At 45.0% G+C, this 15,675-nt stretch overlaps 1 pseudogene; it reads right to left on the minus strand.

The window, feature by feature from the left end:
- Window positions 1-10,301: 10,301 nt before the first annotated feature.
- Window positions 10,302-11,192, minus strand: LOC105095743 (small ribosomal subunit protein uS2-like; annotated as a pseudogene).
- Between the last annotated feature and the right edge of the window lie 4,483 nt (window positions 11,193-15,675).

Genomic DNA, 15,675 nt, shown 5'->3' on the forward strand with positions numbered 1-15,675 from the left:
CTTCAATAACAAAATTGAAAAAACAACCATGGTCTTGTCTTTCTGGAAAGCAAGCTAGCCCCAGGTCTATACCCTTTGATCTGGCCTTTCTAACCTGAGAGAATATAAATTCTCCCTGTCCCACCCGCCACAACCACCTCCACCTGTTTGCAGCCCAGGAGGATGCTGGGACAATTCCCAGCCCCCACACCAGGCTGTGTGGGTGGGTCCTCCTTTGTCTTCCTGAGCTGTCTGCTCTGGACCCTCCCATCTAACCCCGGGCCCAGCCCAGATCTCAGTGGATTCTCAGCATCACGCCCTGATATCAGCCCCAGGGTTGAACAGTAAGGTCTCCTTACTCCAAGTCTGGACACTATGGACCCTGCCCATCAGCCTAGCCCATGGAAGCAGCCGGAGGAACCATATGCCCAGTCAAACCCCAGCCAGCCCAAACACAGAGTCCCTGGGGACAGGGGGACCCTGGATGCCTGGGAAGCCACCAGGTGCTTCTGCTGCCTCTTCAGTGAACTGGGCCATCACAGAACATCCCTGCCTGGGAACTTCTTGTGCTGCCTCCTCCACTTGGGAGAGAAGGGCCGGTCTGCCCTCTGGAAGGGAGGCCCCTGTCAGCTGCAGGGGTGGAGGGTGGCTTCTCTAGAACATAGCAGAGCTTGGAGGGGCAGGTGAGTGGCTGGGGAAGCTTCTGCCAGCTGCCAGAGAACATACCTGGCCTCCCTAGGGGCAAATTCTAGCTGTGGTCCTAAGCAGGGGCAGCAGCACCCTTGCCCCAGGCTGGCAGTGTGCAGCCTGCTAATGACCGTTCACCCACCATTAGGGTCCTACTTTGGTTTCCTCTGTAAGGCTGCACCCCCTGGGAGGAGAGGTTGAACAAGGTCCTCCCAGGGACCTTAGGGGGACCGGATGAACGGAGGAAGCGATATGGAGGAAGGAGGGAGCTGGAAGGGGAAGTGGGAGCCAGGGCTCCCCCGAGCACAGCTGCACGGCTGCAGGCTCAGGTCTCAGCCAGCTTCCCATTTGCTGGGTGACCTTTGGCAAGTCCTTCCTGTCTTTGACCTGTCTTCTTTTCTGAGGCCCCTCTTTCTCCAAGGGAACTAGGAGAACTTGCTATAGAATGTTCAAACCTCTGCCCAACGCAGGGACAGACACACAGACACGTGATCAGACAGCGGCTCTGCTGCCTTTGGGGCCGCCCACCCTCACACTCCCAGCTGCCTGCCCTTCCCGCCAGGCCTAGAGAGTGGATGCACCTGGCCTGGGAGCCAGAAGGTCCCCATTCCAGCTGCACCCGGGACCCGCACCTGCTGTGCAAATTCTGGCAGACCCCAGCCCCTCTCTGGACCTCAGTTTCCCCTCTTGCACAGTGGCTGGTGGATGGGGATGTATCGCAGGGGCCAGATGGTCTTCTAAGGCTCTCCCCTTCCAGTTTCAGGCCTGTGGTGTTTGAGGAAAAAGTTTTTGCTCAAAGGATACTGTCCACAAAGAGTCTGCAGTGTGGGCATGGGGTGAGGGTGGTAGTGGGGTGGGCGCTGGGGTGGAGTCTCACTTGCTCCCCGACAGTCGCCGAGTGGACAGAGCCATGCCCAGCTGCTGGGCCCTGGGCAGTCCCTGCCCCTATGGCCTCAGTCACCTTGCCAGGAGAGTGGGGGTTGGACAGGATGGTCGCACCAGCCCTTTGACTCTCACGTACGTCAGGGCCTCACAAAGCCTCTCCAGCTGCACCAGGCGCCTGCTCTACCCTGGGTCCACACCCCACCCGCCCTCGCCCGCCGGGGTCTCTCCTGATGGCTCCTCACTCCCCGGCCGGGCCTCCTGGGTGCCCTCAGCCTGTGTGGTCTAAGTGAGAGTGAGTGATGTAGGCAGGCAGAAAGCCAGTCATATGCCTGGGATCTTCCAGAGAAAAGGAAAGGGGCGTCCGAAAGGTCCCACGGGGCCAGCAGAGCCTGAAATGGATGTGGTCTCTTTCAGTTGCAGAGGACATGAGCCCAAGCTAAGCGCGCTGAAGGACAAATGGGAAATCACTCGCTCATTTCTCTGAAAAGTCCAGGGGATGAGAGGGCGTCAGGAGTGTAGAGGGTTTTCAAATTCTGAATTTAAGAATTTGTCTTTCTCTGCCTCTGGGCTGTTTCCTCTCTGGTGGCTCTGTTTTCAAGAGGGTCCTCCCCTTATGGTGGTAAAATGGCTGCAAGGAGCTCTCTTTAACATCTCACTTGTGTGGCCACCCCAGAGAAAGGAGATTCTCTTTGCCAACAGCTTCATCAAAAGCCCCTGACTTGAGTCTCATATCCTGTGCTCCCACGGGCCATGAGTCCCGTTCCCATTCCTGAACCAAACTTTGTCACGCTCCAACTGGCTCTATGCGGTCATATGCTCTGAACTGGGAGACAGCGGGGAGCAGGGAGAGGGGAAAGGTCAACACAAGGGCTGAGGGGGGTTCCCCAAAGGACAGTCAACTCACTGAAGCTGGAGGAAGAGATGACGGAGGGCTGAGGGGGTGTCCATGGCTTTGATGGACAAGTCTCTCTCCTGAGAGGCTGGGAGACTCTTGAGGGAAATGCTGTTTGATCCTTATTCTTAGAAACAGGAAGCAGGAGCTTCCTGAGAGCACACCGACCTCATCCCCAGTCCCCGAGATGGCTCCGGGGTCCAGCTACTTCCAAAGGCATGTGGTTACAAGTCACACAAGGAAGTATAATTAATAAATCCACATCTTGCCACTCTTTCTACTTCTAGTCTCAAAGTGAATCATCATCCACTTAAATAAAGGGACCCTTAGTAAAGGAGCACAGGTGGCCTTTCGTGGGTTTGATTCATCCCCTGAATCTTTCTGATTCTAATACTTTCCTTCCAAGTGTGCCTGCCTCCCATGAGCTCACACATCCTATGTGCCAGGGTCTTCCACGTATTACCATCTTTCTGGGGACGCTGAAGGGCTTTAACTAAACAGCACAAAGCAGTACTTGGAACCACACTCAGTGTCACTGGGTTATTGATGGCTCCTTGCCCTGAGCATCAGTCAAGGTCCGAGCCTGGAATATGAAGAATAGGGCCTGTCCCCAAAGTCTCTTGGAAATGATAGCTCAGAAAGAAATTCCTGCCATTCCTCTGCCAGCCTCTCTGGCTGGGAGAGCAGGGCGCAGAGAGGCCCAGATGCTGCCCCTGGCTCACTGGGTGACCTTGGAGAACTCCTTGGGCTTCAGACCTCCTCGAGCCACCTCTTAGGCCCTTTGGATCTGTGCTGGCAGATTCCCGGCTCCAAGGTGAGCCTGGGCCATGCCACAGCCTCCCTCCACCGGCCTCCACTGCCACCTACGCCCGGCGGTTCCCATGACAGCGGCCCCCGGTTCTCTGTTTACTCTGCTCTGTGTGTGTGATTTTTCCACAACCGGCCATAGAGAACACAATGCCAGCTTCCCCCCGAGGAGGTGCCGCGGAGCCCCTGCCTGCAGCCAAACAGCGGATGTGACTGTCCAGCCAGGGGAGGCGTCTCAGGCTCCCACGGCCCCCGGGGGCCTAGACCTTGGTCTTTGAAACATGTGAGAAATCCCAAGCAAGTCACCTGCCCTCTGAGATGCTCCCAGGCTGTGAGATCAGTCACGTGCCAGGCCGGTGGCATCTGTCAGGCTCCAGGACCCCACCCCGTGAAGGGTCTGCCTCAGCTCCTCCCAAAGAGGCAGCCCCCGCCCACAGCCCCCGGAGATGCAGGGTCGGGGACTCCCGGCAGTAAGTGCTTCCTGCCACAGCTGGCTCCCCGCCCAGTGCAGCCCAGCCCCGCGCAGGTCAAACCAATAGTGTGGCCTTTGCCCTCAGCCTCCTGTCCCCAGCCGGAGCAGACCTGGGTTAAAATGCCAAGACATAAATCCTAAGTGTCACTGGGTTTTGTGCTCTAAAGTATATATATATCATCATTGTGAGAAGCCTAAATATGGAAATAATTGGAAAATAATCATCCTTAAGCTTCATGGGTTCCCAGCAATAGACGGTAACCGACGCCCGGCATGCAGTACGTGCTGGGGGTAATCTGAGCACTTTGCCTGACTCTACTGCCTTTATCCTCCCTGAGGCTTTCCTCCTTTGAGGCTCACAGACTCAGAGAGGTCAAGTGACTTGCCCAAGGGCACATACGTGTTTGTGGTGGATCCAGGAGCTGAGCTCTGAGTCTCGTCCCTGATTCATGAGTCTGATCGCTGCATGATGTTGCCTGGAAATGCTGACAACTATTGTTCGGAGGTGCAGGGTGGGACCTGTTATTTTTCTAGGCACTGAGAACAGTCGGCCAGGCACTCTTAAGTTTGGCATCCCCTGAGGATCTCTACCTCAGGGCCGTCCAGGCTGGGTGGGTGAGGAGCCCTCGGCTCCAGGCCTCCTCTCCTGCCTCAGCCTCATCCCAACCCAGACTCTAAGCCCTTTGGTCAGTAGTGGGCACCCTCCCCCTCCCTCCCAGTCAGCCTGCCCCAGTCCCCTCATTTCAGTGCCTTTCCACCGCCCCCAGCTCTTTTCACCTCTTGCTTTGTCAATTTGTCGTGTCTTACTCATCATATTTCCCCTCTTCCGAGACCTGAACCATCCCGGCTACACTGGGTCCAGCATTTAGTAGACCTGTCCTTTCTGAAATGGTGTGCGTGTACCCTCTTTTCAAGGTTTTCAGGGGGTCTGGGAGATGCCCCCTCTAGGGGTCTGTGCGGCTGGGACAACTGGATATTCACGTGCAGTAGGATGAAGTTGGACCTCACCTCACCCATGTACAAAAATCAACACAAAATGAATCAAACCACTAAAACTATAAAATTCTTAGAAGAAACCACTGGGGTAAATCTTTATAACCTTGACACTTATAATGGTCTCTTAGATACGACACTAAAAGCACAAGCAAGAAAAGATAAAATACATATATTGGACTTCATTAAAATGAAAACCTTTTATGCCTCAAAGGAACTATTAAGAGTGAAAGGACAACCCACAGAATGAGAGAAAATATTTGCAATCACATATCTGGTAAGAATCTAGTTTCCAAAAGTCATGGGATAAACAGGGTGTATCTTACTCCAAGATATTTTCGAGAAAAGTCTTTAAGTGTTGAGATGTAATAGTACAGAATGCAAAATTTAAGCTCCCATGGGAGACATTAAGAAATCTGGGACCTGGAGTCAAGCATTTGGGGGAACGTGAGGTCAACTTCTTGCTCTGCTGCTAATGAGGGACGTGTGCGGGAGAGCTGACAAGATCTGCAGGGCTCCATGGATGGAAGGAGGGGGGCTGCCTCGCCGGGCAGGCCGGTGGGGAGACCACAGACAAGGGCAGCCACCAGGAGGAAGCCTGGACCTTAATGGGCTGAGGACTCTGAGAGGCAGAGACTGGGTCTGCCTGTCACCACAGCGTCTCTGGGCCTTGCACAGCACCTCGCTCTGAGCTCACAGAATTAGTTAGGCCTCTTTTGGTTTCAAGTAACAGAAGCCCATCTCAGAGTGGCTGTGAAAAATGGCAAACTCTTGGCTCATGTGACCGACACGCTTAGGGTAGCTGGTGTCAGGATGGCTGTACCTGGGGACAAAACATCAGTGGACTTTATTCTTAGGCTCCTAACAGGACTGCAGAAGGGCTGCCAGTAGCTCCAGGCTGATGTTCCTTTGTCCCCGTGACCCCACTGGAGAGAGAACTTCTCTTTCTCCATAGTTGCAGCAAAAGTCCTGGGGCAGTTTCATTGGAATGACAGATCACACGCCCAACCCTGGACGAATCACTGCAGCAGGGGAACAGAGGCTCTGATTGGCCAGGCCTGGGTCCAGGCCAGGAGCAGGCATCCTGCTGGGTGAGCCACAGAGAGAGAAAAACTTGTGTGAGAGGAGAGAGAACGGCCAGAACAGAGGCTCAGGTTGCAGTACTCACGTAATACCTGGGCCTGCGGCCTGGTGTGTGTTGGGGGCTTAGCATCCAGGGCCGTGTGGTGCCCCAGTCCCCGGGGGCTGCCCAGCGTCAGGGCTCCATGAGAAACGGGCAGCTCCTGTTTGTTCCAAACTTCCAGTGCCTCTCAGGCAACCTGGAAAAACACAATTCCCCGAGCAGGAAACCTGCCTGCGTATTCCAGCCTGGAACCCAGAAAGCCAAACCCTGTAACAAATTTAAAAACAAAAACTTGAAAAAGCAAACTCTCACAATAGAATGTCAGAAAAAAAAAAAAAAAAGGAAAGAAAGACAGAAAAATAAAACCCTTTATTTTCCTTTCTTATTAATAAGTACCACACATTTATTGTAGAAAAAATTTTCTTTCAAAATACAGATAAGCAAAAAGAGATAAAATTTCCCATCATCTCGTTACCAATGACGACCGATGTTGATATTTTATGGGAAATGTTGAGACTTTTCCCCATAGGTAAAAAAAAAATTTTTTCTTATATAAATGGAATTGTTGACTTATTTATACCTTTTTTACATTTACTAATATGTTGTGAACATTTTTACATGTCAATAAATGAACATGCATAATATTAAGTAAAACACCTGCAGAGTATTTAATCTCATTTAGCAAGTTCTCTAATGTAGATGTTTTCAGGGTGTCCAGTGCCTAAAAGTCACATCTCAGTGTGTTGGGCAATTTCCGTGAACGGACTTCTGGAAGGGGAGCTGCAGGTGCAAAGGGCTCAGTCCTTTAAGGCTCTGACCATGTTGCCCAGGCCCCTCGGGACAGTGGATGGGGAGACTCAGGCCCACTCTCTACTAGCACAGTGATACCTGGTGATCCACACCCGCCTGCACACAGCTTCAGCCATCTCTTTAATCCCTGCCAATCTGGTAGGTGAACTTTTGTATCTTTCTTGCTTGTTTTTGTTTTTCCATGTCTTTGATTACTTGTGCAGGTGAACATTAATCATTTGCTTATTGGTCATTTGTATTATTTTCTTTGGGGAATTGTCATTCCCTGGTTCTTGTCCATTTTTCCACTGGCAGGTTGATCTTTATCTTATCGATTTGTTAAGGGCTCCTTTTATAGATTATGGAAAACAACACTTTTCTGTATACGTTGAGGCTGTTTTTCCAGTTTGTCATTGACCTGTATGTTTGTCTTCATGCCAGGATCACGCTGTCTTGAAATTCTGTTGCTTTGCAGTAAATTTTGAAATTGAGAGTGTGAGTTCTCCAATGTTGTTCTTTTTCAGGGCTGTTTTGGCTACGCAGGGTCCTTTGCCATTCCATGTGAATTTTGGAATCAGTCTGCCAGTTCTTCACAGAAGTGAGGTGGAACTCTGATAGGGATAGCTCTGAATCTATAGATCAGCTTGGGGACTATTTTCACCTTAATAGCATTAAGCCTTCTGATCTATGAATATAGAATGCTTTTCAATTTATTTTGATCTTTAATTTTTCAACGTTTCATGGTTTTCACATTATAAATTTTGCACTCCTCTTGTTAAATTTACTCCTAAGAATTTTATTATTTTTGATACTGTTTTTATTGGAATTATTTTAATTTCATTTTCAGATTGTTCATTGCAAGTATATAGAAATACAATTGATTTCATATATATATTGATCTGTATCCTGAATTCATTTATTTGTTCTAGTAATTTTTTAGTGAACTGCTCAGGATTTTCCATATACAAGATCGTGTCATATACAAATAGAGATAGTTTTACTTCTTCCTTTCCAATCTGGAACGCTTTTCTTTCTTTTTCTTTTTTTCCCCGCTAACTTCCCTGGCTAGAACCTCAATGTTGAGTAGAAGCGCTGAGAGTGGACACCCTTGTGTTGTTCCTGATATTAGGAGGAAAGCGTTCAGTCTTTTGCCAGTAAGTATGATGTTACTGGGTTTTTCATAGATGCCTTTTATCAAGTTGAAGAAGACCTCTTCTACTCCAAGTTTAAGTGTTTTATAATGAAAGGGTGTTCAATTTTGTCAAATGTTTTCTCTGTCTTTTGAGAAAATCCTGTGGGTTTTGTTTTTACTCTATTGACAAGTCAGGTGTATAACACTAATTTTCACATGTCAAACCAATGCTGCATTCCTCTGATAAATTCCACTTGCTCCTGGTGTGGCATTTTTTCATATGAGTGGATTTGGTCTGCTAGTATTTTGTTAGGTTTTCTGAGTCCATATTCATAAGAGATACTGGCCTGTAGTTTTCTTTTCTTGTGATGTCTTCAGTGATGTTAGCGTCAGGTTAATACCGGCCTCGTAGAATGAGCTGGGAAGTGTTCCTTCCTCTTCAATTTTTGGAATAGTTTGTGAAGAATTCTTTGGTATTAATTCTTCTTTATGTTTTTTTAAAATTCCACAGTGGAATACCACCAGAACCACACCTGGTCCTGGGCTTTCCTTTATGAGTAGTGTTTTGACTGCTAATTCAATCCCATGTTATGAATTTTCTATTTCTTCTTGAAGTCAGTTTGCTAGTTTATTTCTTTATAGGAATTTGTTCATTTCATCCAAGTTACATAATTTATTGGCATACAGTTGTTCATAGTATTCCTTTATAATTCATTTTATTTCTGTAAGGTTGGTAGTAATATTCCTTCTTTCATTTCAGATTCTAGTAATTTGAGTATTCTTTTTTATTTTCTTGGTCAGTTCAGCTAAAGTTTTTCAATTTTATTCATCTTTTCAAAGAACCAGGATTTGATTTCATTGATTTTTCTCTATGTTTTCCTATTCTCTATTTCATTTATTTCCACTCTAATCTTTATTCTCCTTTCTTTAGGCTTAGTTTGCTCTTATTTTACCACTGTCTTAAGGTAGAAGGTTAGGTTATTGATTTGAGACCATTCTTCTTTTAATGTGGATATTTATGGCTTAAAATTTCCTCTAAGCGTAGCTTTAGCTGCTCTTTGGAATTTTGTATCTTTATTTTTATTCATTGTATTTTCTTTTTATTTATTATTTTTATTATTTTTTAATGGAGGCACTGGGGATTGAACCCAGGACCTTATACATGCTAAGCATGAAGTCTACCACTGAGCTATGCCCTTCCCCCTCCCCTCCATTTCATTTTCTAATTTTCCTTTTGGTTTCTTCTTTGACTCATTATTTAGAAGTTTGTTGTTTCATTTCCATATATTTGTGAGGTTCCCAAATTTCATTCAACAGAACACTCATTTTTTTTCTAATTTTATTTCTTTGTGATAAGAGAACATATTTTGTATTATTTCTACTTTTTTTTTTTGCAGGGGGAGGTAATTAGGTTTATGTATTTATTTAGTTTTTTGATGAAGGTACTGGGGATTGAACCCAGGACCTTGTGCATGCTAAGCATACGCTCTACCACTTGAGCTATATCCTCCCCCTCTATTTCTAACTTTTAAATTTATTGAAGGTTTTTTATGGCCTAGCATATGGTCTGTTCTGGAGAATGTTCCATGTGCACTTCAGAAAATGTGTATTCTGCTGTTTTGGGGTGGAGTATTCTGTAGATGTCTGTTAGGTCAGTTGGTTTATAGTCCTCAATTTCCTTGTTATCTCCTGCCTAGTTTTTCTATCCATTATTGAAAATGGAGTTTTAAAGGCTTCAACTATTATTGTTGAATTGTCTATTTCCCCACTTCATTTCTGTCAGTTTTTGCTTTACATATTCTAGTTTTCTGTAATTAAGTACATATATGTTTGTACTTGTTGTATCTTTTTGATGGATTGATCCTTTTATCATTATAAAACGTCCCTCTTTATCCCTAGTAGCATTTTTTGTTTTAAAGTTCGTTTTGTTTATTAGCATAAACCCTCCAGCTTTTTTATGTTGCTGTTTACATGATATATCTTTTTCAATCCCTTTACTATCAATTTATTTATATTTTAAAATCTAAAGCGTTTCTCCTCTAGACAGCATAGAGTTAGATCTTGTTTTTTATCCAGTCTGATAATCTCTCTTTTGACTGCGTTACTTGATCCATTCACATTTAATGTTACTCTTGATCTAGTTGAATTTATGTCTACCATTTCACTTTTTGTCATGTCTTCTTTGTTCCTCTGGTTTTCCTTCATTATTTGCCATTGCATTAAGTGAATATTTTCTAATGTGGTATTTAAATTTAAGGACTTTTTTCACTAGATTTTTTTGGTATTATTTCTGTAGTTGTTGCTCTAGGGCTCACTACAGGTACCGTAACTTAGAATCAGTTTCAGATTTATATCCGCTTTAATGCCAGTGAAATACTGGAACATTACTCCTACATAGTTGCATTCCCTTTCCCTCCTCTTCTGCGGCATTGTTATTATACACATTCCATTTATAAATGTGACAGATTGTTATAATTATTACTTTACATTATTTTATTTTATTTTTTTCAAATTTTAGAAACTTTATTTTCTGTCAGCCTATTTCCATTTTAAGAGTTTGTGGAAAGAACAGCTTACGACCACTCCGTGGTTGTTGCAACCCATTCGGCAGCCTGAGCAGTGGGAGCTGCAGACCAGTGAGCGCTCCAGTCTTCAGTAGGGAACTGCTGAATAGGCCCAGAGGGCACCTGCACGCCTTCGGACCAGTCCGCCACCTCAGGCTGAGTAGCAGTGAACTCAGGAGCGGGAGCCATCCATTCACCCTGAAATTCTTCCTTGGTCACGGCCTTTTCAGCTGCAGCCTGCTCTTCCTTTTCAATCTCTTCAGGATCTCTGTAGAAGCAGAGATCAGGCACGACCTCCCACAGGTGTTCCCGGGAGATGGTGCCACGCATGTGCAAAACCTCCCGGGCGAGCATCCACATCAGACCCACTGAGTGAGCTCCCTTGTTGTTGCACAGGATGGCAATGTCCACATAGCGCAGAGGGGAGTCTGTGTTACACAGGGCGATGGTAGGCAGGTAGGTTAACGTAAGACTCGGTGAGAGGCCGGTGGTCAGCCCTGGGATCGGTAACCACCAGAAGTCTCAGCTCCCGGAAAGCTGCCTGGATCTGGTTAGTGAAGGTTCCAGGCGTGAAGCGGCCAGCAATAGGTGTGGCTCCAGTGGCAGCAGCAAACTTCAGCACAGCTCGCTAGCCAGTATTCCTGGAGGCTATGACACTGATGTCAGCTGGGTTTTCAATGGCAACAATGGCCCGAGCTGCCAACAGAAGCTTCTCCCAGGCTCTCTTCAGATTTATGATGTAGATGCCATCACTTTTTCTTTGACTCCCTCTGGAAGTCAAGGTTGGTGCCACCTAAGTGGGTTCCTGCTGCAAGGAATTTGAGGACATCCTCCTCCTTCATTTGCAGGACATCAAGGGCTCCGGACATTGTGAGTTTCCCTTTAAGTTACAATGGGAATCCAGAACAATGCCGTATGGACCCCTCTCTGGGCAGGGTGGGAAAAAAAATACTTTACATAATTTTATGACTTTTAAGGAAACTAAGAGAAGAAAATAGAACATGTATACAGTTATAGCTTTTGTTTTATTAATCTTTTATTTATAATTTATGGTTCTCTTCACTGGTGGATTTGAGTTACCATCTGCGTCATTCCCTTAGCTCAGTACGGCTTTGCTGCCACCCATCTCCTTTTCCTGTTACTGGCAAATCTATTACATTTCTGCATGTGACAGGCCCACTAGTACATTATTAGATAGTTTTATACAGTTTATTTTTAAATCAGCTGAGAAAGGAGAAAACATTTATTTATATTGTCTTTTGTAATTATATAATTACTTTTACCAATGCTCTTTGTCTTTTCATGTGGATTTAAACTGTTTGAGGTCACTTACTTTTAGCCTAAAGAACTTCCTTTAGTGTTTCTTGTAAGGTAGCTCTGCTGGCAACAAATTCTCTGTTCTTGTCTATCTGGGAATGTCTTTATTTTGTTTTCATTTTTGAAAGGTGGCTTTGTTGTATACAGGATTCTTGGCTGACAGTTCTTTTTTTCGGGGGGGGGGGTACTTTAATACGTTCTCCCACTCCTTTCTAGTCTCTATTGTTTCCAAAAGCAGTCAGCTATTAATCTTATTGGGGTTCCCTTATAAGTAATGTTCCATTTTTCTCCTGTTGTTTTTAAGATTCTCTCCTTGTCTTTGATTTGCAGCATTTTTCCCCCAGCATTTTTTCCTGTGATGTGTCTGTTGTGGATCTCTTTGTATTCATACTACTTGGACTTCATAGAGCTTCCTGGATGTGTAGATTGTTTTTCAATAAATTTGGCAGCAGGAAGAATATACCACAGTGGTAGAGTACCTGCTTGGCATGCACGAGGTCCTGGATTCAATGCCCAGTAACAAATAAATAAACCGAATTACCGCCCCCCTCCCCCGAAAAACCCAAAAATACATTTGGCAAGTGTCTAGCCATTATTTATTTGAATATTTTCTCTTCCCCTTTCTTTCCTCTCTGGTACTCGCATTTCACACGTTTGTGCACTTCATCGTGTCCCACACTTCTCTGAGGTTCTGTTTATTTTCCTTTAGTCTTTGTTCTCTCTGTTCTTTAAGCTGCATAATCTCTATCAACCTATCTTCAAGTCCACTAAATTCTTTCTTCTGCCAGAACATAGGTCAAACAGTAGGTCAAACCTACTGTTGAGCCCCTCAAGTGAATTCTTTATTTCAGGTATTGTACTTATTAACTACAGAATTTCTACTTGGTTCTTTTAAAATACTTTCTACTTACCGATATTCTTATTGAACTTGACTTATTGAGTTTTAGATTTTCTTGAATAAATGTTTCCTAATTTGCTATATGCCATTAAGAACATTTCCAGGGAGTTTAAATGATGTTTTTCTTCTTCTTCTTCTTCTTCTTCTTCTTTTTTAATTTTTATCAGTTTCACTGGGGAGTGGTTCTGTGGCACTCATGCTGCCACGCCACAAGGAGTACTTTCCAAAGCTTATTTACCTGATCCTCCACTAGTGGATATTTTTGGTCTTTTTGTTTTTTGCTTACAAACAAGCTGTAGTAAACACTGAGACACACATTTGTGCACATGTCCTAAGGTTTCTGCAGGATACATTCGTGGGTTAAGGGTAAGCGCATTCAGCATTTGCTTAGATCCTGCAGAAAAGCTGAACCAGTTTGCACCAGCAATGTATGAGAGAAGATCTGGGTATGATAGAATTTTCTAGTTTTTGTGAACCTCATGGATAAAACGATTGTTTTGATTTACACTTCAATTACAAATGAGATTGCCCATCTTTTCATGTGTTTATTGGCCAGTTATATTTCTTTCTCTGGAATTAAACTTTGTTTTTCAAGTATGATCCGACATGCTTACAAGCTTTCCTCTCTTTTGCAATAGTTCTAATTTTTGTAGAGTCAGAGTTAGTCCCTCTCTTTTATGGCTCTTATCTTTGATATTATGCTATTTGACACTGCCCCTCTTAGGCAGAGCTCTGTATGCCTGGTTATTCATGGGCCTCCCTTGGCCAGAACCCCACTCAAGTTCTATCAGGGCTTCCCCTGTTCAAGGAGCAGCCCAGGGCCAGCTCTCTCAGCAGGGAGCCAGGAACGGGATGGCTATTTATAAGAAAAATGGTGAACCTGACAGCTTTGTGACTGCTATGTCTAGGAACCACATTTATCCACTTTTTTAAAAATTTTATTATTTTATTTTCAATCTTTCATTCCTGTTATCTTGCCTAGGTTTATTTTGCTTTTTGATTTTTTAAATTTATTTTTATTTTGGGGGGGACATAATTAGGTTTACCTACTTTATTTTTTTGGAAGAGGGACTGGGGATTGAACCCAGGAGCTCGTGCATGCTAAGCATACACTCTACAATTTAAGCTTCACCCTCCCCCTGATTTCTAACTTCTTGACATGAATACTTAGGTCATTTAATTTTGCTTTCTTTACGTTAATAAAAATTCACTTATAGTTATGATCTTCCTTGAAGAAAACTGTGAGCACCCCCCACACGCAGTTTTATATTTTTTCCACTGTCACCAACTTCAAAAGAGTCGCTGCAGTTTGGATTCTCTTTTTTCACCAAAGAATGACCTAGAATAGTTCCCTTCCCTTGCATTTCCTGGTTTCGGTGGCTGGATTTCTAAACCTTTTGTTAATGTCTGGTTTTATGGCATATAATTTCTGCTTTAAGTTTTTTATTGAGACACAATTCACAGAACATAAAACTCACCATTTAAAAGTCAAACACAACTCAGTAGTTTTAGTGTCTTTACCATGTTGTGCAACCATCTCCACTATGTAATTTCAGAATATTTCCAGCACCCAATTTCTGGTTTTAAAACAGTTTTTGAGAAACCCACTCACATTAACTCAAGTGAAAAGGGGGACACTCTCAAAGAAATGAAGTGGAGGAACAAAAGGTGGACTTCAGAGGAAAAGAAAGTACCAGGAAGCTTCTTCAGGGCTGCGAATCTCTCACTGTACCTCTTTCTTCTCACCTACTCCAGTATCTACTCTACAGATTAGTTTCCTTTGCTTGAACATGGCTCAGCGTGGCCACCAGCCCCAATTTTATATAACTCTTTAGATCCAGGGTTTGCCACAGTTTTTGTGTCCTAAAATCCAAATTTCCAAAAGGATCTGATTGCTGTAGCTAGGGTCAGGTGTTCACTCCAGGTCCAATCACCTGTGAAGCCTTAATGGATGGTTACTTGTTACCCTTCCAGATGGCCTAGGAATGGAGTCAGGTTTCTTTAAAAAGGTTATATAGGAAGAGATGCAACGTCCAGCATATCTAATACAATGACCTGAAATAGGATCTGCTTTTAGGAATCATCCATGAGCACTGGAAAAGAGGGCCTCCTCTATGTGCACACACTGCATACACGCACACAAGCACAGGTACACACCCATACTTACTTAAGAACAGATCAGTGCTGTTAACTGCTGTATGACTCTCTTGTACAGACAGATGGTGGGTGATTGTGCTGTGGTCTAGCCAGCCTGTTAGTGCCATGAAGTAAAGTTGGGTTGAGGTGTCCCTGTAGCAACTGGACACTCCTACCACCCATCAGTCTGGGAAGAACTAGACCTCGGAGAAAACGTGAGGACTTGGAACAGGGGCTGGTGTAAGGTGCTTTAGACAGTGGGAAAGGTAGTTCCTGCCCCTCTGGATTCTGAAGGGCACTTCCTCCCAGCGGGGAGCCCCCTGACTGATGACGAGAGCTAGCCAGATACCTGTAGTAGACTTGGCTGTGCTGTGATTCCTGCCTGTTCTGCCTTGACCATCTGACAAGCCTCCAAGAGCTTCCCAGCCCAGCCCTGGCTGTGCTGTGGGGAGTAATGGGAAGGCCTGTGTCCACACCCAGCCTGAAGGGCAAAAAGAACACAGGGCCCCAGGCCTGCTTGACATGGTCCACCTGGAAGGGGACCCTCATGGACAGGAGGCAGGCCTGGGAGGGCCAACTGCCCTCCTTCTCAGGAGGTTCTCTCCATGGCCAGTCTCAGTGAAGGGGAGCTTTGTCATGAGAGCTTCCTTACAGCGCTGCTGTTCATTTTTACAAATGACCTGCTGGCAAGTGAGAAAGATGTCACCTCCCATTACTATTGAGATTGCTCAATTCTCCACACCTCTCTAGCAATTTCTGCCTTATGTAACTTCTGGTGGGACTTGGTACAGAAAAGTGTTTTAATTGCAAATTATACTCTTTAGCCACAGAAAATGTTGCTACGTTAAAATGCCATTTGGTCCAGTTTAGTTTTTGTCTTGTACTGCATTGCCTAATACAAGACGACCCTGATTTTCTGTTCGCAGCTGCTTGATACACTTGTGCTCATTCTTTTCCATGTAATCTTTCTGTTTTTAAATCAGTTGTTTTGGGATGTCTCT

The sequence above is a fragment of the Camelus dromedarius genome, chromosome 16 (assembly GCF_036321535.1).
Source record: "Camelus dromedarius isolate mCamDro1 chromosome 16, mCamDro1.pat, whole genome shotgun sequence".
In the NCBI taxonomy this organism is placed as follows: domain Eukaryota; kingdom Metazoa; phylum Chordata; class Mammalia; order Artiodactyla; family Camelidae; genus Camelus; species Camelus dromedarius.